This window comes from Peromyscus maniculatus, chromosome 4 (genome assembly GCF_049852395.1).
Source record: "Peromyscus maniculatus bairdii isolate BWxNUB_F1_BW_parent chromosome 4, HU_Pman_BW_mat_3.1, whole genome shotgun sequence".
Classification (NCBI taxonomy): domain Eukaryota; kingdom Metazoa; phylum Chordata; class Mammalia; order Rodentia; family Cricetidae; genus Peromyscus; species Peromyscus maniculatus.
In genome coordinates, this window is record NC_134855.1 from 95,070,681 (window position 1) to 95,094,923 (window position 24,243).

The 24,243-nt window shown below is 41.2% G+C and overlaps 1 long non-coding RNA gene across 1 annotated transcript; it reads left to right on the top strand.

Annotated features, from left to right (window-relative positions):
* Positions 1–1,080: 1,080 nt before the first annotated feature.
* On the top strand, positions 1,081–24,040 carry LOC143266766 (uncharacterized). Its single transcript, XR_006071356.2, has 3 exons — positions 1,081–1,982; positions 14,606–14,781; positions 23,484–24,040. It is a non-coding gene; the product is annotated as an uncharacterized LOC143266766 (long non-coding RNA).
* The last annotated feature ends 203 nt before the right edge of the window (positions 24,041–24,243 follow it).

Here is a 24,243-nt window from a genome sequence, read left to right on the forward strand (position 1 = left end):
TCCACTGTCAGTGAGTCTCTGCGTTAACACACATGTTATGAGTCTTGTTTCTTGGTATTTTGTTTGCTGTCTTTAGGCAAATGCCTACAACTGCCAGGGATGTATCCCTTTTTGGGTTACAGCTTCTCTCCGAGGCCTGAGGTACTCTCAAGAAGAGTTGTACATCTCTATATCAAACTTCTTCAGTGAATTCTTTTCCAAGGTGACTTAAGGTAAAGCAGAGGAGCCACATGGGAAATGATACGCCCTGACTGTTTCATGCCTCCTTCAAAGTTAGATAGCATTGGAGTCCGTTAGAGTTTGAGGTTGGCAGATATTCTTGTCTTTGACCATCAGTGATGTACAAGCTGAAGGAAGTTGAGTCCCTACAAGTGCCCAGAGCCAACTTCATTATGGCCGCACCTACTCATTCTTTAAGTTTTCTTTTCTTTTTTTTTTTTTCCACTTGTTTTGGGACAGGGTCTCATGTAACCTAGGGTGGTCCTGAACTTGCTATGCTCTGCCTTCTGAGCACAGCGATAGTGCTTGAGACTAAAGGCATACACTGAGAGGCCAGGCTCTGCTCTGCCTGTTTACCCGGTCTGTGCAGAGCCTGTACCTGCCAGGAGCATAGAAGGCTGGCTCTGAGCTTGGCATCTCAGTACTGTGCAAACCCTGGCATTAACAGGCTCTTTGCAAGTCAAAGGGGAGGGTTGGTGTTTTTTTTTTTCCCAAAGACATTTCCAGCCCTCACATTCTTTGATGTGACAGAAGCAGTGAGAACAGAGAAAGGAGGAACTTGCAGGTAAAAGAAGGCAGTAGTGTGTCTGCAGCGCTCTCAAATCTCTCTGAGCCCTTCTCTAGTTTGTGAAATGCCTTCCAAATTTCAGTTCTGCTGTGGGCTTCGCATATCTGTTTTGGTGTCTCTCTATTTGCTTTTCTCTTGCATCTTCCTGCCGAGTTTATGGTGGCAGGGAGCTTGTTTTCAACAACTCCCTGAATGCAGCAAGCATCCCCACTGGGGACAGGGCCGTTAGTGACGAAATAATTGCTCACTTGTCATTGGTTGCCATGGTAACACCTGTTCTTCTCACACCACATTCACCACCAGTCTAATGTCTAATTTTATCATCAGACACCCTGCCTCTTTTCACCATAGAGTTGATAATGAACCTTTAAAGTTTGGCCTTTAGAGAAATATTTTTCCCCTCTTTTTAGCCCGTAAAAATGAGCCACGCTTTCACTGTCATCAACTTCTGAATGACTTTATAAGGTTTCAAAGAGTTAACCTTGATGTGTCTCCCAAGGCTTCTAAAGATGGTTAACACAGGGACTTGCCAAGAACGATGCCTTTATTTTACAAGTGGATGTCCTCAACTCTAGGTCCTTTCCACATTACGTGTATCACTGTAAGTCAAGAATTCTTCCGAACTAAAAACAATTCCACGAAGTCAGTTTCCATCTGACTATAGACAGACGTAAGCCCCTGCCTTCGATTTTACATTCCTCTAAAGCCAAAGGATAAGAAAACATGTCAAAAACACCCTTGTTTCTGAACCACCAGCTGTTTGTAATACGGTCTTATTCAGCGATTGGCTACTCGTGGAGGGCACCAGTTTCCGGGCTGCTCTGTGGCCTCTTTAAAGCACACCGAGGCATCTCCAAGCCGGCTTTGTCAAAAGCCAAGAACATTTTTTAGGCAGAGACTCTGAGCTAGCTGCCACATAAACAAACAGGAGTTCACTTTGGCTTCCTGAGTTTTTTTGGACTGACAGAAAGTGCTAAGGGGAAGACAGAAGCCAACAGGACAGCCTGGGGCGACTAGGAGCTCGGGAGGAGGAAGCAGTGGATTGTTGGCACTGGCTCCCTGCTCAGGGCGAGGCTGTGAAAGTGTGAGCTGTGAACCAACGTCTGGAAAAGCTCTCCGCTGGACATTTTGCCCTTGGCCCCAAAGGCTGGATGATGTTGGGCTGAAGAGAATCTACCTTGGATTCCTCGCCTCTGTGAGTAGTGCTCACTCCTGATGATCACCCACAAGCCTGGTCAAAAGGGCCCATGTCAGACGCCACCTAGGCCTGTGTCAGAGCCAGCTCTTGGGGTGAATCCCATGGGTGTGCAGTTCTGAAAAGGTCCTAAGAGAATGTCAGTGTAGTTTTGATGATATTTCTTTCTGGCCAGGAGATTCTTACATATAGTCACAATGGAGGGCCATCGACCAATTGCTGCCAGTGAGAAATGCAGGAATTCAGGTTTCCTCCTGAATAGGAGATTCTTTTCTTATTTTTATTTTTTATTTTCACTTCCATAGATTTTTTTTGGTATATTTTATCTGTTTGTAAATGCACTCTTTTTTTCCTAACTTTCATCCTTTATAGTAAATAGCTCTTTCAGGAGTTACACTAGGGATATATTTAAGTACGTTAGCATGTATAGAGTGCATATATAGCTATATAATATGTGTAAAGTTTAATATATATATTATATATAATATAAATATATATATAATATATATATATATTTATCATATATTTTAATTTTTTTTTTTTGTTTTTTTGAGACAGGGTTTCTCTGTGTAGTTTTGGAGCCTGTCCTGGATCACACTCTGTAGACAAGGCTGGCCTCAAAACTTATAGAGATCTGCCTGGCTTTGCCTCCCAAGTGCTGGGATTAAAGGCATGCGCCAACAACACCCTGCTAAAATAAATTTTTAATAGCAAGGGTCTAGCCTGATTTTGATAAGCATCTTTTCTTTCTGTATCCTCCAGCAGTTATTACATGCACTATATTGGGTTCCATATTTGAAACCAGGGTGGAGCTAACTTCTGTCAGGTCATAATTCTATCATGTGATTCGGGCTAAGAACTACTTATTTATTTATTACTTTTTATGTAGGGGATGTGCACTTGCCATGGAACACATGTGGAGGTCAGAGGACAACTTGTAGGGGTTAGTTTTCACCTTCTATTGTTTAATTTCCAGGGATCAAACAGGTCATCAGGCTTGGCAGCAAGTGACTTTACCCACTGAGCCATCTTGCTGGTCCATTAGTCAAGTCTTTTGCTGGCCCACTGGCCAAATCTCATAGCCTCTACAAGTCCATGGGTTTTTGTTTTTTTTTTTTGTTTTTTTTACCTTGCAAAGTGCGTATCAGGGAGCTTTCCTTGAGATCATTTGTAAGGTTATCAATGAAAACTTAGTGCTTAGAGCACTTATAAACATCACCTATAGCAAGACTCACAGAATGAATTTTATATCTGGATGTTAGATTTATCTGCTTTCCTAGGTTTCAGGGACTGTGTTAAGAGCTTAAAAAAAGATCAGCATCTATCTTTGAACTGCTGCCCTGCTGTCCCATTCTACATAAAAACTGTCTGGAAGAGACTAATTATTAAACATGTCATCTACAAACAAAAGCTGGTAGGGAAAGCTAAGACTGCTTCCCCAGGATGCTTTCTATGACACATCAGTGTCTAGAGTTGGCCTTAAAGGGGAAAGCTCTGGGGTTAAAAAAATTTAGAGCCAAGGCATAGTTCAGCCCCTCTCATAGTGACTCCTGCATTACTGTTCAGAGTTTCACACAGTCAGCTAATAAACTCTATTTAACATTAGGTTTCATACAGTTTGCCAAATAGTTGACTATACTCATCTGACCAAGGAACTATAGTACCAGTTTCAAGGAACACATGGAGAAATATTACTTGCTTTCCAGAATCCTGGAGTAGTTCTGTAACTGATTTAATAGTATCTACCCTAATTCTTCTAATGATGCTCATGCTACTGAAATTGACACCAACTATTCCATGTTTCCTTAATCACCACAAAATTTAGGAACATCTGATTGGTTGTGAGTGGATTTGGGGACTACAAAGAATTCAAGGAAGGCATGGAGCATTTACTAGCTAATTCAGCAGAACATGAGAAAGAGAACTTCTGTGGTCCATCATAGCAAAGACAACAGGAAGGAGGGACACAGGGAAAGCACAGGGAAGGGTAACATTTGGCTCTATTCTCAGTTAACATGGTCTGTGTGCCAGCATTCATGGACATGCTTATTTCTAGGGTATTGTTTTTCTTCCTCTTGGTGGTCCATTTTGCAAGGATACTAGTGAGTTTATCTAGGAGAAACGTTAGAGATTCCAAAGTCTAGATATGGTGAGTAGGTTCTGCACATGATACCAGCTCTACCTAACAGTGACTGCCTAGAATATTGGATTGCATCCTGACTCAACAGCTAAAGGTCTATATAACCCCTAATGATGACTACAGCACATAAGACACAAGTGACCAGGGGATTTGCCACTCTGTTCTCATGTTACATGAATCCTAATTGGTCTTACAATAAAAACCTGGAACTGGATATTGGGGTAAATACTGAAAGATCAGAGGAAGCAAGCCACAGCCACTTCTAGCCTCACCAACTCCTCAGCTGAAAGGGAAAGATCCTGTCTCCATGAACCCTCAGACTGAATGCCCCTGAGTCTTCAGCCAAAAGGGGTGAGTTCCTGTCTCTTCCTGCCTTATATGCCTTTCTCCATCCAGCCATATCACTTCCTGTCTCAACCTTCCTAGTGCTGGGATTAATGGCGTGTGTGCTTCTCAAATATGGGGAGAAAAGGCATGAGATCCCAAATGTGGGGATTAAAGGCGTGTGCCACCACTGCCTGACCTCTATGACTAACTCTGTGGCTGACTCTGCCCTCTGCCCTTCAGACAAGCTTTATTTGTTACAGTACAAACAGAATATCACCACATACTCACATAAGCAATTGTTTGCAGGCAGGTGCATTATCTTGTTCCAGTGCTTATTAAGTGACTGGTTTCTTTCTCTTTTCTTACTTTTTTGTTTGTTTGTTTTTTTGAGACAGGGTTTCTCTGTGCAACATTGGCTGTTCTAGAATTCAGGTTGGCCTTGAATTCACAGAGGTCCACCTGCCTCTGCCTCCTGAGTGCTGGGATTAAAGGTGTGCGCTGCCACCATCTAGTCTTCCTTTTTTACTTATTGGGCATGAATAACATGATTGATGCTAAAAAGGTATAGGAATGATCTGCGCCCTTGACATTGTCTCAAGCCAACTGAGTTGGGCAATAATTGACTAAATTTGATTCCATGATGAAAACTAAACAAAGATAAGCAGGCATGGCTCTTATGATATAGAATAATGGCCAAGGTTTTCTTTACCTAATATGTGCTAAATTGTTAGCATGCATTTCCTCTTTGGTAAGTAAATGAGTCTTAAGGCCACATTTTATATCAGTATGTAGCTGTAGTTCATTAATGTTACTGATAACACTCATTTTGTATAGTCCACAACACTGTCAGTTTGCCTTCTCTCAAACTCTGTAAGAAGTGTAAATATTTCTTATAGGCAGAGACCCTAACAAGATGGTTCATGTTTATAATCCCAGCACATGCCCAGTGGAGGTAGGGTGATGGCTATAAGTTCAAGGCAAATTTGGCCTGCAAGGTGAGTACGAGTCCAACAAGGGCTAAATGGAAAGACTCTGTCCACTGCCTCCCCCATAATAATAACAAATGAATAAAATAAAAATTAAAAAGTTAATCAGAATAAATATGTATTTCTTTTAATCCTTTGGGCAATACATAAGCATGCAGAGAAGTAAGTGAGAGTCTGCTTTCCTTGTTCTTAGCTTTCTAGCCCCTCTCTGGTCTTCAGAGTTGACCATATTTAAATGATTTCTGTTTATTTTCCTTATAGCCATAGATTTGTGGTTAATTAACATCTCTCTGTTAAGGAGCATCTTATAAAATTATGTATTTATTTCTGTAAGAAGAACTCATTTTATCCACATTAAAACAAGCCTATTATGGCTGAAAATGCCATCACCAACCAGTCTTTGTTTTTGTTTGAGGCAGAATCTCAGGTAGCCCGCCTAGCCTTGAATTTCCCGTGTAGCCAGGATGATCATGGACTCCTGATCTCCCTCCTTTCACCTTCTGAGTGCTGAGAGTGTAGGCATGTGTCACATGACCAGTGAACCAACCTGCCTTAGGACTCAGCCTCTGACAGTTTTCCCTAAATTCTTCAAAACAAGTCTCATAAAGCAAGTTAGAAATGTGCTTGAAGTGGTAGTTACAGCCCCAGAGGAGAAAAGGGTCAATAGTGAAAAAAGGCACATCTGAAGAGCATTTCATCACATGTGCCCAAAGCCCCGTGAAGAACTTGCCATTAGTTCATCTACTCTTTGCAATGTTTAGTTAGGCTGGTTACCATTCAAAACTACCAAGTGGGCAACTCATGTTCAAAGTGACTGAGTCACTTGCCCAGTGTCAGACAGGTTGTAAATGTCAAAGCTGAGAGTCAGGTCCAGGTGTGAAGATTCCTATGACGTAAAGCTTCCAAATCCCTGGAAGTCTATCTAATAAGGGAAAGGACCCACCAAGACAATTAGTCAGCCTCCGAGGTGGCCTGGGACCTGCTCCCACACCCTGCTGGGCAATGACTAAGAAAACTGAGGTCCACTCCATCTCCTTCAAACCCCAGTCAATGGCTGTGTCAGGCGAGACCGACATCTAGACTATTGCTACTACATTTCTTAGTTTTGCTGCTGCAACAAACACACATAGAAGCAACTGAAGGGTGTAGCCAACCGTCTTATTAAATAAGAAACACAGAACCAATGCAAAGAAGAAAGCCAAGAGATCAGAGCGAAGAGCCTTACCCCCTGCTGCTAGCCTCTTCAGAAGGGTATAAGGGCTTATGTTGGCTCACGGTTTTAGCTCACTATGGTGGGACGGGATAATGAAGTTCATGGCAGCAGGACTTTGTGGCCAGGACATGTCGCTGTAGCAGACAGAATGTGGCGACCAATGCAGACAGGAACCCGCAGTGGGTATAACCTTAATAGGGTCACCCTTAATGACTAACTTCTACCAACCAGGCTAGAATAATAGCACCAGAAACAGATTAGGCTTTCAAAGCATGAGTATTTAGGGACAGTTCAGATTTACAGCCCAACAGGCATGTGGGGTTTAGTTTATTCCCATTACTGGTCAGTCCAAATGCCTTGCTGGAGGTTCTGATCCTCCCTCCCCTTCATCCACGGTTCTACCCTCCCTCTTTAGAGTGTACCTTGTGGAGGTGACCCCTTGGGTTCTGTCAACTAGGAGGTTCTCTTTCTTCTGGCTCCCCGTTGGGTTTGCCCACTGCCTTGAGAGAAGGTCAGGGCTCCTAGTTTATTTCCCCGGTTTCCTTCTTGTCACAGCTATTTCTCGGTGGTCAGAGTCCTATACCCAAACCACAGCTCCCGCTAAGCTCGCTGGCTTTCTTCCACATCCTTAGCCCTCCTTACATTCTCTCCTGCGCATTCAGGCCTTGTGGCAGTAACAGTGTTCTATTCTTGCTAGCCCAGGTGCATTACCGTTTCTTGGTTTAACACAACCTTGCCTCCACTCTTATGAATGCCCTTTCATTAAAGATGCCTTTAATTATACCCTCTGACTATGGCATCTGTTTGCTCCTGGGGACATGATTGATCTAGTAAGTGAAACCAGGTTTTGTTCCAGAAAGCAGATCCTCAAAATGAGATTCTGGGATTACATTGCTCACGTATTTGATGAGGGCACAGATACTCTGCTTGCCAGGGTGAAATGGATAATGGGGTATGCAGTGAAATAACATTACTCAAATTATCAGCAGCTGCTGCAAGGGATGGAGTGCAGATGGCAGGAAGGCATGGGGAGATCACGTTTTTAGTTGTGTTTTCAGGTGACTTAGATTACATGGCTCATGCTACGGGCCACAGCGTATGAAATCCTAGAGAGCACAAATGGAGAAAAGTCAGATCATCCTTGAATGAGCAACATAGGGCACAGGTGGGAAATCAGATGGCCTTCTGGGAAATATGTAAAGAATTTCTTACCTTTCATAGCTTCAGGATAAATCTATGTATCTGAAGGTATCTTTATATGAATTTCTCCTCTGTAGTCATGGGTCAAATGTGATTACAGATCAGTTCTACTCTAGAGGTGACCTGCTGCTGTTTAATTGAGTCCCATCCAATATGGAGGCAGCAGCCATTTTTCCCCCTCAAATTATTGGCTATGTATTCCAAATGGGTCCTTTCCTTCAAATTTATTATTTCCCCTATGCCATTACACTGAAGTTACTAACTGGCAAATGGAGTGTGGCTATGGATTCATAACCCACCAATTTCACTGTCTCATCATTCATATAACTGCAGATTGGATTACTGCTGGTTCAATTAGAGGGATATAATGAACAGGGAGGCTGAGATACGTGCTTCAGAACAGAGGTAAAATGAATGTAGCATCTCACTGGCTGCCAGAATTCATGGGTCAGAGAATAACTCTCTCTAGCATCTTTAACAATCCACCTAAAGAATTTTAGACCTCCGTCTCTGTAACCCTGGACCTGGCCCTCTTGGATGTTCTGGGCCCACGAAGTGGAAAAAGAATCCCTGTAAGGAGTTAGAGCTGCATGTCCTAGTTTGCGTGCCCCTGCTGTGATAAGCACTGAAAGGCACTTGGGAGGAAAGAAAGGATTTCTTTGGTTTACACGTTCTGATCTCAGTTCATCACCAAGGGAAGTGAGGGCAGGAACTAATGCAGAGCGGGAATCTGGTAGCAGAAATTGGAACAGAGACCTCAGAGGTGTGCTGCTTACTGGCGATCTCTCCACGGCTTACTCAGTTTGCTTTTTTTATACAACACAGGACCACCTGCCTAGGAATGATACCACCCACAGTGGGCTGAATCTGCCAGCATCAATTGTTAATCACAAAAATGCCTCACATACTTGCCCATGGACAATCTGCTGGAGGCATTTTCTTAACTGAGGTTCCCTCTTCCCAGATGACTTTTGGCTTGTGTCAAAACTAACAACAACAATGAAAAAACTAACTAGCACATTGTAGATTCATTGAATCAGAACTTGGGACAGACCTTAAAAGGTAAAGATGAGGGTACTGTATTGGCTGGGGTTACTGAAATTGCTAAGTGACTGTGGGTTTCTTGCCACTACTAGGCAGCAAGGACAGGTCTGAATTTACTGGCACTATGTGACTGTGTAACATTCTAATCTATGAAAAAAATGCTACCTCTCAGTGAATGGACAAAAACAATAGGCTTGAGTAGAATTCAACTCAAGTGTTTTAGTGAAGACTTCACCTAGCCAACATGCTTACAGAGAATGGCAGGAATAAAGGATGGCTGGAGTCAGTTGTTGTTTGGCCAAGGAGAATATGTCCCACAGAAGGGGACAAAATGCTGATGGTGCTGGATATTTACTCTCTACCCTTAGATCTATTTTCTGCCCTTGAGCTCTCAGCTCTGCAAGGAGAAGCTGATTTCCATGGGCTATGGACTCCCATGCCCCATGACTTCAGTGACAATGGAGGATCTGAGGACTAGAGGGAAGGACATCCCTTGCATCCCTTGCTCCCTCCTGCCTGGCCAGGGAGTGGTACCAGCTGCTTTTTTCTCTATATAGCCAGGGTTCTTGCTGAACAACCATGCCTTGCTTGTAGCTGCAGCTCTCTCAGGTCTAAATAGCCCATCTCTCTCCTCATGCTTTCAAGTGTTATGAACTCTCCACATCTGGTCTCTCAAGTTGTCCTTCATTTTGGCTCTGTCTTTTAAAACAGCTATAGGCAGAAGTTTCTGTCCTACAAGCTGCTAGCAAATAATCACACAGAAGCTTAATATCAACTATAAATGCTTGCCCGATGGCTCAGGCTTGTTACTAGCCAACTCTTAAAACTTAAGTTAACCCATTTATATTAATTGACATTTTGCCATGTGGCATTACCTCTCTTTCATCTTGCATCTCTTGTTTTCTCTCCATGTTTGGCTGGTGACTCCTTTGACTCTGCCCTTCTTCCTCCTAGTGTCCTTAGTCTGGTTCTCCTGCCTACCCTTATCTTGCCCAGCTCTTGGCCAGTCAGCTTCTTTATTAACCCAATCACAGTGATATATTCACACAGTATAAAAGAATATTCCACAAACAGCCCTTTCACAAAGCTCTCTTCAATAAGCCACTTGCATGAGCCATTCCTTTCTTCCAAGTCTTCCAACTAGTACTGCACTTAGAGCCATTCTTCTTCACTTAAGGTGGGGAGACTCTCCTTTCTCACCTCACCAGGCCACATGCTCCTGCATCAAGAACTGCAGGTCAATATCTACATTGAAATTTCATTTCACCCCAGACAGAATAACTTTTATTTAAAAAAAAAAAAAAAAAAAACATGGCTTACACTTCAGTAAAAATGCAGGATAAAAAAAAAATTCCACAACAAAATATCAGTATCTTGTATCTTTCATATACATACAAACAATGAATTTGTAGAGAAAGAAATTAGGAAAAAATATCCCATTCATAGTAGCTCCAAAAGTATGTAGGAATAAACTTAACTAAGGTAGTAAAAGACCTCTGCAATGAAAACTTCAAGATACTGAAAAAGGAAGTCAAATAAGACCCGATACTATGTAAAGACCCTTTGTACTCCTGGACTTTAGCATTAATATTGTGACAGTGGCTATATTACCGAAAGTGAGCTATAAATTTAATATAATTCCTATCAAAAAATTCCGGCCAGGCAGTGGTGGCGCACACCTTTAATCCCAGCACTTGGTAGGCAGAGGCAGGCGGATCTCTATGAGTTCAAGGCCAGCCTGGCCTACCAAGTGAGTTCCAGGAAAGGCGCAAAGCTACACAGAGAAACCCTGTCTCGAAAAACCAAAAAATAAAATAAAATAAAATAAAATAAAAAAAAATTTTCCAATGTTATTCTTTACAGAACTGGAAAAAACAATCCAAGAATTCATATGGAGCCATTAAAGCAATGCTAAAGAGAAAGAACACAGCTGGAGGTATCATAGTACTGGACCTCAATTTACACTACAGAGCTACAATGACAGACAGTACCATACGGACATTAAAATAGACAACTAGATCAATGGAACAGAACATAGGACCTGGAAATAAACCTATAAAAATATAGCCCCCAATTTTTCTTTTCTTTTTCTTTTTTTTCCAAAGGTGAATTTTTTAAAAGAAAAAAAGATTAGTCTATTTAATAAGTGATGTTGATAAAAAAACAAACAATATGTACCCAGAGAAGGGTGAAATTCAATCCATATTTTCACCTGGAAGAAAAGTGGATCAAAGACCTTAATTTAAAACTCCAAACACTGAAACTTGATGGAGGAGACATGAGGAATGCACTTCTAGCTAGAGGTTGAGGAAAGAACTTCTGAAAAGATGTCCAACAGCACAAGAAATATGTCCAATAATCAACCAATGGGATCACATGAGACAAATGTTTCTGTACAGCAAAGGTAACAATTCGTGGTGCGAGCAGCCTACAAAATAGAAGAAAATCTGTCCTAGTTACCAGTTATACTAAGGAAGGGGTTAACATCTAGAATTTACAAAGAACTGCTCAAACTAAACACCATGAAACACAGCTGATGACTAAAAAATAGACAAAATAAAATAAATAGACAGTTCTCAAGAGAAAATACATGGCCAACTATTTTAAAAAGCATTTGACATCCTTGTTAGCAGAGTAAATGCAAATTAAGGCTACTTTAACATATCTACCCAGAATGGTATCATTAAGAAATCTGACAACAAATGCTTGTGATAGATGTGGGGAAAGTGAAACCATTATTCACTGCTGGTGGGAGTGTAAAATAGTACAGCTATTATGGAAATTAGTATGGAGGTTTCTTAAAATACTAAAAGGAACCCCATATTCTACCACAGAGATACTTGCATATCCATGTGAGTTGCTTCTGTGTCCATGAGAGCCAAGGAATGGAATCATTCTTTATCTTCATCAACAGATGAACAGGTGGTGAAAATGTGGTATCTATACACATGATGGAATTTTATGAAGCTATAAAGAAAAATGAAACGATGTCATTTTCAGGAAAATGGGTGGATCTGGAAAGTAGACTATTAAGTGAGCTGATTCAGACTCAGGAAGAATAAAACCACATGTTCTCACTCATATGTGAACCTCAGCCTATAATGTATACATGTGTATTTATAAGTAAAGCCTGAAGAACTAGAAAGAAGTCCAAGGAAGGATAAACATAGGTGCTGAAGAAGGACGAGGGGTGGGTAAAAGGACACGTGACATGAAATAGATGAAATAGGACAGAGACTTGGGGCAGTGGTTGTATGGGATATGAGAGGAGAGATGTGGGGAGAGAATCTACTAAAGGGTCTTTGAGAATTCCACAATGATAGCTACTACCTTGTATGCTAGTTACAAAATATGAAATGCTGAGAGAAAAGCTGAATTGGGGAGATGGCTCAGTTGACAAAGTGTTTGCTGTGTGGGCATGAGGACCAGAGTTCAGATCCCCAGCATGCATAGAGCTGGGGGTTATGATGCACAGCTGTAGTCCCAACACTGAGAAGGTAGCCCAGGGAATATTCCTACTGGCCAATAAGCTGAATTGTTGAGCTTTCGATTCAGTAAGAGACCTTGTCTCAAAAAAATATAGGGTAGAGAGTGAGTGCAGAAGATACTGACATCAACTTCTATCTCTGCACTTACACGTGCACCCATACACACATATGAAGACACATATGTACATGCACACACTCAAGCATGCACGCACCCCCCCCCACACACCCCATACACTCTAACAGCATAAAGAACAACAAACAATAACAAATACTGATGCAGATGTTGAAGAAAGGCAATATAAACTAGTACAGTCGTAAGGGAATTAGTAAGGACTTTTCTCAAAAATACTCAAATCAGCTAAAAATCGAACTACCATATGATCCAGCTATACCATTCCTGGGAATACATCTGAGCGGATCTGTGTCACAGAGACACCTACACATCCGTGTGTTTAGAAGCAATGTTCATAATAATCAAGTTGCACAACTAGCCTAGGTATCCATCAACAGATGGGTGGAGAACGAAACATATATACACAAGAGAGTCTTATTCACATGTAAAGAAGAATAGAATGGTGTCATTTGTAGTTAAATAAAGTGGATATCATCATATTAAATGAAATAAACCAGACACAGACAGACAAATATGTTTTCTCTTGTATGTAAAATGAGTGTGTGTGTGTGTGTGTGTGTGTGTATGTGCGTGTATATGTAAAATAGGGGGATTATTTGGCAAGATGAAGAAAACTAGTTGGAAGGAGGTAGGAGAAGGTAATAGAGTTAATATGGTCAAAGAGTATGATATACTTTTATTAAAATGTCATAAATTCATCACTTTGCACAATAAATATATACTTTTAAAAAAGATGCTGGGCATGCTGGTACACACCACTAATCCCAGCACTCAGGAGACAGGGGCAGGCAGATCTCTAGGAGTTTGAGGACAACCTGATCTACATAGTGAGTTCCAGACCAGTCAGGGCTCTCTAAAACAAAACAAAACAAACAAACAAAACAAAACAAATAAGCACCTCTTCCTACTGAGTCAGCTAGCTTATCCTGGGGCTGGAGGGGGTGGTTCCCTGGCTAAGAGCACTCTCTGTCATTTTAGATAATCAAACCTAGGCTTGATTCCCAACACATGGTGGCTCAAGACCATCTGTAACTCCAATTCCAGGTGAATTGGACCCCCTCTTCTGGCCTCTTTGGTTACCAGGCATGCACACAGTACAGTCATACACAGAGGGAAAGAACACCCATACATAAAATAAAAAATAGATACTTAAGAAGAGAAAAGGAAGGATGCTTACCTGTAGTTGAGCATGCATGAGCTAAAGGACAGACATCAAGACAGATTCTTTGCTTGGGGCTCTGGTCAGTTCCATAATAGCTATTGTAAGAGCCAATGGACATTCCCTTTTCTGTTAGGTTAGGAAATATCAGCTTCTATCTGGCCCATGTGCCAATCAGGCTCACTGTTCTGTCTACCAGCACTGTAGCCAACAAAGCCTACTTAGACGTCTTCTAGGGTCCTAAAGACAACAGTCCATCAATGGGCTGTGTTTTGCTAATTTGCTCACCCAGGTAATCCTTACCATACACTTGTTCTGTGTTGGATGCTCCTATGATCTGAAAATTCGAAACTGAAAAAGACAAAGTCTGTAGCTTCATGAGTCACAGTCTTATTGAGCAAGTCATAGTCTTATTGAAAAGGAGCTGTGTTTGCTCTCCTCACTACAACCTTGTGAGTACTGTGGTCGTAGCTCGAAGAACAATTATTACACAAATAAGAAGATTATAAAAGCTATACAAAATAGGCAAATTGCAGTTAGACAGCATGTAGCTGTCTCAGTGTGGCTTAATCTCTAAGTGTGTGAACCGCTAGCCATCTCTTCCCAAGCCATCCAGTACAAGGCTGTGAGCACTCAGCCAAATTTTATTGTCCTTGTCTCATGTCAAGTCTCTAAACCGACCAGAAAACCAGTGTGATGGTACAGCTCCAGAATCTATCCCGGGACTCCTTGGAAACTACTTCTCTTGCCTCCATGCCCTGTTGGGGAGAGTCTATAGACATGACTGGACTATCTCAGAGATGCCCCAGCTAACTCCCATTCAACAGGGCTGCTTTCTTTCAAGGCTCCCTCCATCAAAGGATTCACTTCATCCTTTCCTCTGGCCCATGTCTCTTTCTTTACTGATCTGAGCTTTCTCTCTCTGCTTCCTAGATTCATGGTGCCATGCCCGTCGATCAACCCCGGCCCACCAGCCTGAGGGGATCTTGTTGACAGACAGTTACTGTGTCAACAGACTCATTTTGTGAAATGGAAATTGGAAGAAGCCTAAAATAACAGAGCAGAGGATGGAAACCCAAGCTGCTTTTGCCACATGCAGCCCATGCCTGGTAGGTCTCTGCTAAGGCATTTCCTCTTTTTAAAACCGTTCCAGCCAAGGTCAAAAAAAAAAAAAAAAAAAAAAAAAAAAAAAAAAAAAAAAAAAAAAGCATGCTGCCACTCTCTCCTAGTGGTGCCTTCTCACTGTTGGATGGCTGATGTGTGGTCAGCATCTTTGGCTCTTTGTAGTTTGGGTTTGAAAACTCTGACATGGAATGAAAAGGCTCAAGGCGGGAAAACGTTGCTCGCAGCAGGGCTGAAAATCAAAGGAATGCTTCATGCTGTGAAAAGGGCTTCTTATTCCCTAGCTTGAGACTGAGTACTCAGGCCGTGGAAAAGGTAATCTGGAAAAAGTGAGGTGTGGGGCAGATGGGGCTTTGCACATTGCCGTGGAAGACCCATACTTTCTTTTCTGGGTTAATTGTATGTGGGTGGCATGTGATTATAAGTGCCCATAAATTGTCTACCCTGATATTGAGTTCAGCCATATGTGTTAGTGTGAGCTGAGCTGAAGCCAGTAGAATGGGCCAGAATATACTAGAACTGTGGCCAAACCGAGGATAGGCCCCGACAAATCAGAAAAATCAGCAAGAGGCCTATGAACCCAACGACTAGAGTAATAGATTTCTTGTCCCGAGTCTCTGCACCATGGGGGCTTTTCCCTTTGGGATGGAAAAGGTGCTAATGGAGCAAGTGACCTCCTTGTACAGTGGGCAAGGCAGTGTTTGCTCACTGAGACATCCATCTGTTCCTAGGGCCTCTGCTGTGAATTGCTGTCAAGGGTCCGGCATCTCAAGTCTGGTTCCCTGTGGGTTAAGCTCCCTCCGACGGCTGGAGAGCCACTCACTCTGGCAGCTCTCAGAGGGCTTGTCTTTCTTTGTTCCGCTTTAATGAGGAGGAAGAGGCTTTAGAAGAGAAGGGCTGAGCATTTCAGACAGGCCACTAGTGCTGCGGCGATTGCACGGTAGATCCAAAGCAGATAGTCACTGAAGGGATGGTTGTGGGATAGAGAGGCGGATGTGACAACGGGCAACGTCAGAGTCTAAAGGTCTCAACAGGGTTAAGGAAGCGGCTGATGTTTGTAGAGGATCCCAAAAACATCGTAGTCAAGTGCTTGCTTGGGTGCTAATGGCATGGGGGAGGAGAATGGTAAACAAGCGCTCTGTGCTCTGTGCTCTGTGTGGAGCTTTATGGGAACCAGACAGAAGGCAACGGTGAAGTGAGCTGTGTCTTCTGTGCTCATACACAGCACTTTGCATATTATATAGCTGAGCAACCCTATATGAGGTGTAGCTGCCGTCATTGTCTCCCCTCCTGTTCATTGTCTGTTTGCTCTGCCAGTAGCTTCTTTTTTTTTTTTTGGTTTTTCGAGACAGGGTTTCTTTGTGTAGCTTTGCGCCTTTCCTGGAACTCACTTGGTAGACCAGGCTGGCCTCGAACTCACAGAGATCCGCCTGCCTCTGCCTCCCGAGTGCTGGGATTAAAGGCGTGCGCCACCACCGCCCGGCCAAGTAGCTTCTTTTGATGTGCAGACCCCTTAGACTATGTGATTCCACGTGTCAGTTCTTGGGGCCGTGTTCTGTACGGTTGGGGTTCTATTCAGAACACACATGCTAAAGTATCGATCCTGAACTGTTTTACCCTAACATTTTCATATTTAAAGGAGTTTTTCTCTCGCTGTGTGTAGGGGATTGAACCAGGCCTAGTCCTAATACATGCTAGGCAAGTCCTCTACCTCTGAGCTGTACCCTTAGTCATAAATCAAGGCCCCTGATCTACTTTAAATTGGTGTCTGTGTGTGTGTGTGTGTGTGTGTGTGTGTGTGTGTATGTGTGTCTATGTGCGCGTGCGTGTGCAATGTGTAGGAATCCTCATTCACTAGTGAATGTATACTAGTACTACCAATATGGATATCAGTGCGGAGTTTTTCCAAAAATTAAGAATATACCTACCATATGACCCAGCTCTACCATTCCTGGGCATACAACCAATGTGCTCTATATTTTTCCACTATTTTTTCCTCTATATTTGCACATCCATGGTTATTGCTGCTCTGTTCATAATAGCAAGGGTATATATTTAGCCTAGATGTCCATCAACAGATGAATGGACATTGAAAATGTTATATATATGTGTATATAATATATACAATAGAATTTTATTAAGCTGTAGTAAAAATGAAATTACAAAATTTGCAGAAAGACAGGATCTGAAATTTTATATTTAATGAGGTGACCCTGACTCAGAAAGCCATATTGTATTTATTCTCTCACAGGGGTCCTGGTTTTTAGTGTTTCAAAGTATGCATGTATAAATGCAGCTGTAAATGTGGGTACAGGCCATGAAGCTAGAAGAACACAATGAAGGGGGAAGTGTGGAGGAAAGGTTCTGGAGTTCGAGGGCCTAAGGGGAGACCAAGGACTGAGCGGGGGTGGGGGGGGGGAGAAGGATGAACTAAAATAATGTTTGTAGATGCTATAATGAAACACAACATGTTGCTGATTAAAATACATAAACATTTTGAAAATTAAAAGAACGAAATATGCTGTGTTTTCAAGGACTGCAAGGTCCTTGGGATAGGAGGCAGAGCCAGCCCAGTTGCTGAGACCACCACTTCAGGTTCTGCAGATCTGTAGCATGCAGAGGACTCCTATCGAATGGCCCATCCACCAAAACACAACCACAGTGGCCAGCCTGCCCCATGCTGAACTTAGGCTTCTTCCCTAAGCTTGTTGAACTCATATTTCCAAAGCATAAAGATTCCCCACTTATTAAAAATGATTCCTTTGAGGACTAGATGGCGTTAGGTCAGTGGTTATAATATATAAAATGACAAAGAATTCTCCTAAATCCCTAGAGTTGACATATATGGCTGTAAGGACAATGTGGTGGTAATCTAATTGTACTGAAATGTGATTTTGATTGTATGTTAATAAATAAAGTTGTCCGGGGGTCAGAGCTATTAGAGCCATAGCAAGAGTGTGGCGGTGGTGGCACACGCCTTTAATCCCATAGATCTCTGTGTGTTCAGGGATATAGCCAGCATTGGAGACATATATCTTTAAGACCTAGGGGGCTGTACATTCAGACAGTGACGAGGCAGTCACATGTTTGGGTTTACAACCAATGAGAAGGCAGAATGACTGGAAAATCGATTTACAGACAGGAAGTAGCTCTTTTTCGGGAAGCTGGGACACCACAGGCGGAAGGGTGAGATTTTAGCTCTGAGCTCTGACCTCTCGGCTTTCTCCTTTACATTGTTTCTGTGTTTCTTATTTAATAAGACGGTTAGTTACATCAATATCTGGCGCCCAACTGGAGGAGAGACACTGCAGCCACCACCAGGACAAGCAACATGTGAAGACGCTGGTAAGCCACCAGCCACGTGGCAAGGTATAGATTTATAAAAATGGGTTAATTCAAGATAAAAGAACAGTTAGCAAGAAGCCTGCCACGACCATACAGTTTATAAGTGATATAAGCATCTGAGTGATTATTTTATAAGTGGATTGTGGGACTGAGGGGCTTGGGGAACCTGGAGAGAAGCCCTCCAGCAACAGGACAATGCTATTTAAATATCTATGTGTGGATGTAAAACTAGGATAGACTCTTCACACTTACAAATCATGTGTCCTTACTCCACTGAATTGAACATCAACCTAAATTCAGACTCAGAGAATCTGGCATGTCTGCACTTGGATAGTATGTGCTGTGTGATGACTCAGTTTCCCCGCTGCTCTCGTCCACTTTAACTGCCCACAAAGCTGCTGTGTGTGGTAGCATCGGCTGGCTCTGCAGGTGGTTTCAGTTCATCACTTGAAACTCACATCCATCTCCTGTCTTTTCTCATTTGTCTACAGTACTTAATATTGGACCTAATGTCAAATCAGTCCCCCACTTATCAACTGACTTGAGAAGCAAAAGCCATTGTAAATGACTGATAGAAAATTGAAATCTCTGATGGTGAAATAATTAAGTTTGAATAAAGATTATGGCTATAGAATCATTATTGTTGGGGGCTGGGGAGATGGCTCAGCAGTTAAGAGCACTGGCTACTCTTGCAGAGGACTCAAGTTTGGTTCCCAGCATCTACATGGTGGCTCACAACTGTCCTTAACTCCAGTTCCAGAGGATTCAGCACCCTCTTTTGGCATCCACAGGCAACACACACACACACACACACACACACACACACACACACACACACACACACACGGTGCACATATATACATTTATGTATACACATTTAAAAATAAAAATTATGCTGGGTGGTGGTGGTGCACGCCTTTAGTCCCAGCACTCAGGAGACAGAGGCAGGCGGATCTCTGTGAGTTCAAGGCCAGCTTGGGCTACCAAGTGAGTTCCAGGAAAGGCGCAAAGTTACACAGAGAAACCCTGTTTCGAAAAACCAAAAAAAAAAAAAAAATAAAAAAATAAAAATTAAATTTAGAATCATTACTGTTATTTAAACATTAATGCACCAGCATAGTAATATGAGAATACATCAAAAGTTAGCTGCTCCAAACTGGGTTTATGTCTGAGTTCTCATAAATACAGCTTAGCCACAGGCAGTAGACAAGAAGCAGCACCCAGGTCTCAGGTGACTGAGAATAGACTAATAGTACCTTTTAATTGTAAAGTTGTTACCTAAGTCATGCTTAAAATATAGAAAAGCACAGGGAACAATAGAACAAATACACATTAACTAAATCAATTTTGGAATGATATATTTTGCCATTAGTTTCTTCATTTACTCTTTTAGATATAACTGTAATCCTTTTATTTTCAAAATTTATACTCAGTAAAATATACTAATATTGTACAACTCTGAGTGTCAAACATATGTAGCTTTATGTAACTACCAGTAGAAAAACAATTTCATCACCCTTTTAAATTCCTTTGTGCTGGCCTTTTGTAGTCAGGCCTCCACATCTCTCAAATCTTTGTTAAAATTGATAACTGTAATCGGCTCTTCTCCAAAGCACATAAAGAGTTTCATTGAAAACACAATCTCTCCAGTTGAGAGGTAGCTCAGTTGGTAAAGCGCTGGTCTTGAAAGCATGAAGACCTTGCAAACAGAAATTTACCAAAGCCTATGTAAGAAAATCAAGGCGTAATGATGGCACCTGCTTGTAACCCCAGTGCTGGGCAGGCAGAGACAGGTGGATTGCTGGAGATACTGGTCAGTAGTATTGCTGAAGTTGTGAATGCCAGGCCCATGAGAGACCCTTCTCCTACTGTTCCTTGCTGTATCTCTTGCCTTATTTCTTAGAAATCTAATTAAATATAACACATATAAACTACAAAACTTTTAACATGCTTTTGAAAAACTTTTGCATTGAGATATAAATTATATTGAATGAACTATGTAGAACACACACACACACACACACACACACACACACACACACACACACACACACAAAGGACAGCACCTGAGGAACAATTCCTAAGGTTGTACTCTGGTCTCTACATACTCACTGGACATGTGCTCTGTACTCAACCCCACACAAATACTCTGCACATACTGCACACACACACACACAGACACACACACTCACACAAACTCATTCTATGCTGAGATACAAGATATCTAGTGGTTCAGAATTCTACTGAAATTTAACTTAATATTTTTACATTGAAATGTTAATATCTGAATTCAAAGGCTCCATTCAAAACACATTTACAAATATTTTTTAAAATGAAAAAACCCAAATGTATTGTTTCTAATTAAGATGCTTTTGAGTATTTAATCAAATTTAGATGTAGGCTTTCTAATTTCATTTCACTCTAATACTGAATATAAATTTATTTACTTAAAAGAAGGGGCTCCACCCATTTATCTTTAATGGGCTGAGATATTGCAGGAAGCAATTACAGGATTCTAAAAGCAGAATTTGCTCATTGTTTGAGGTCACAATACTGAATGTGTTAAGCTGTATTCCTTTGGAGGGATGATGAATACGTGCTGGCAAGCTTTACTTTCAATAAACCTTTTAAAAGAACTTGGCTTTCCTTGCTGGATATTTTTGCTAAAGAATTTCCAGGGCAACTTTGACCAAAGTAGAATATAAATTTAGAAGTATCAGCTACCAAAACCTTTAATATCATTTCAGGGCACTGAGGTTAACTTAGAAAGTAGTTATTCAAAGCCTTGAGCATTCCTAAAACATAGTTATTCTTAGGGACTCTAAACTGCATGCCATTTTCCTAAGATCATTTTTGTATTTGTCAAGAAAATATTTTAGAACGTACAATCATTCATATGTTTAATAGTGTGGCTTGTTGTGGGTATACCTATGCAGTATGTTCCACAGCTCACTTCAAGTGTATTTCTGCCCTTTAAGGCTTTTATTTTAATAAATAAAATGATTTTTCCTTTAAACAAAAATCCTAGTGCTTTATGTGGGGTACCTCTTTAGGAGTTGTTGGCCAAGGAGATTCCAGATGATCCCACCAAATAAAAACTATTGTCATTTATTTTGGTTGCCCATGACTAGGTGGTAATGACACTATTGCAGAAGATACCACATAGCCTGGTTGCAAGAAAAGGCAAGGTAGAACTCTGCTGGCTAGCTTACATAGAGATAGATAGAAGTTGCTTTACAGGGCTCTCTCTCTCTCTCTCTCTCTCTCTCTCTCTCTCTCTCTCTCTCTCTCTCTCTTTCTGTGTGTGTGTGTGTGTGTGTGTGTGTGTGTGTGTGTGTGTGTGTGTGTGATGATAAAAGGCGTCAAGGGTCATACCCAGCTGTGAACACTACAAACTTCAATGCCAGCCTGTCAGGCAAGATGCGTCTGCTGGTACAGGAATGGCATGATTATAACGGGGTAAGCAACCACTATTGGATTGGATTGGATATCTGTTGCATAAGTGGGAATACATGCCTGGTACAATAAACCTCAACAAAAAGCTATGTCTGTGGAGGTCATAGGCCCCAGGGAAGACTCACTACTATTGTTTACTAAATTGGTGTGACATCAATCTGTAGTCTAAATATTTATGTTTACACCTACAGACAAACACTACTCTCAGCCTTAGTCAGGGGAGTTTCTTTTTGCACTGAATGGTAGTGACTGTAGAAACCCACGGATGTTCAAGATTCTTACAATAAATGACACTTTAGTGCTTAGTCCTAAAAAGGACATTCATACCACCCCTTCCAATGCTCGGGGAATATTGCAGAAGAAAGAGTAGAAATGACATAAGACTCAGAACATAGGAGGGAGGTGAAATGCTGTATTTAGGGTATGACACATACATTCTAAACGTGGCCTTACAACAGCTGCCTTGGTCTGCACTAGGGATGCACAAAACTGCACCCATCAACAGCCCAACATGGCTTGGGGATGGAGGGGATCATGGGCCCCTACCTCTCCCTGTTGAATGCTTGCCAGTTAATGGATTCTGAACCAAGGGTAGTCATTGTCTCAGTTGTGTATATATGGGTGAGCCTCCAAGGCTGCAATGGCTGGTTCTAATTCATGGTCATACAGATAGCCCTGGTTAAAATGTGAGGGACTCCAAACCAAACCAAACATGAATGTGGGAAAGGGATAAGGAAGAGGGGGATAATAAGGTGAGAGGGAGATAAGAGGGGGTAGGTGGCTGAGAGTAAACACATATCATATGTATTATATAATATAATGTAAATGTTTATATGTATATATTATATGTAATGTATTATATATAAATATGTATTATATATATGTGAACTAGTCAAAGAACAAATTTAATCAATGAAAAATTCTTTCCCATTATGCTATACTCCAGTGCATTTGCATGTATATTGTTATCTCACAAATAAATGATTATTTCTTTATTGTCAAACCTTAAACTAAATTTGTCATAAACATCATAATCATGTCATTATATAGTATCTCTCTCTAAATGAACCTCTGGATAAAAAGAAAGTCAACTCCTTTGAAATGAACCAATGCTCTGAAATGTGACTAGTACAAAATTATCATTATTTAATAGTGTTAACAGTTTGATTTCTTACTTTGGAATAAATAGCTAGCATTTTCATTCATTTTTACCCTATGTACACAAGGAAATCTGAAACTGAAGATCGGACATTATTAAAAGATAATTATTTGATATAAATGAAAAATGCTTTAATGAGTACTATCAAGGGTCCTTTGTTGATGAATATGTTAAATTACCATTTCTGGACACAGAAATTAAAGATAAAAGCCTCACCTTCAGTAGATATGAGCCTTTGAGTTTCACACGGTCACTAGGAACCTTGACGGCACAGGATAAAAAATAGTATTAACTACACATTTATCCTCAGCTTTCATGAGAAATTGATCTTCAGCACTTACATTTTCTTATTTGGGCACCTTTACTTTTTAGCAGTTTCCTCTAAAAGCGTTCCTAAAAAGATAAAAGGGTATTCCAGACAGTAAGATATTCAGTGGCTTTGCACTACATGTAGTCAAAACCACTTTAGCCACAGTACTTAGACTAAACAGTCTGTCGGTTGGCTCGACCTCTATTTACCATGTTTATTTCTCATATATTTCCTCATATCGCCCTAGTTTATGATTTTCTGTATTTTCCACTGACCATATTGGCCCTGGGCCTCGTGGCTTTGCATGTTTCAAAAACCTTATTTGCCATTTTTTTAGGTTGGAGCTGAGGGGGTACCCCAATTGGGCACAAGGGACAGCACTGAATAATTGCTTCATGTCTCTTGTCTCAAATCAAAAGCAGTGAGCTGGATCTGGATGCGTGTACCTGAATTCACTTTAGTTTATCACGAGGAATGCTTTAATGCTGTCCTGGAAGGGGAAGCATTAACTATGCTGTGAACAGAAATTGTCAGGAAGAAGAAAGGTAAATGTGTACATTCATCATGCGTTTAAGTGAGAATTCTGCCTTCAATAGCTAAAGAGACCCATGGTCTCATATACTTTAATGTGCCAAATAAAATCATTGTTTATTCATTCATATGAGACCAATGCCAAATTGGACATGCTATTAGGGGTAACATGCAAACGTTAGTAATGTCCGAGACAAAAGAGGATGTTTTGCCCTCTGTCTATTGGAGATCTCCTTCATTGTTGTGGCTTCAACTACCATTCTATTTTTACTCTGTGGCTGAAGTTGAGACCTTGACTCTGTCTCCTGGAAGTTGGTTTCCTTCCATTTGTTACCTCCTGGTTCAGTGTCAGCCAGAACTCAGTTTATTGTTCAAATAAAGGTTTTATGGATATCTTAACTTCTATTTCATTTCCTCTCAAACACCATTCATTACTTCATTTTCTTCATTCTCTGTCCTAAGCATAGTCCATGAACTCATCCAGTTCTCTCTGTCTTCATTGGCACCATTTCAGACTCTATACCAGTATCACTAGCTGGACTCCTCCATCATCCCATAGCTTGCCTCCCAACACCACTTCTACACTCTGAAGAATGAAGATCTGTTTTTAAAAGTGAAAATTTCTCTGTGTGACCTCCCCAGTTAAAA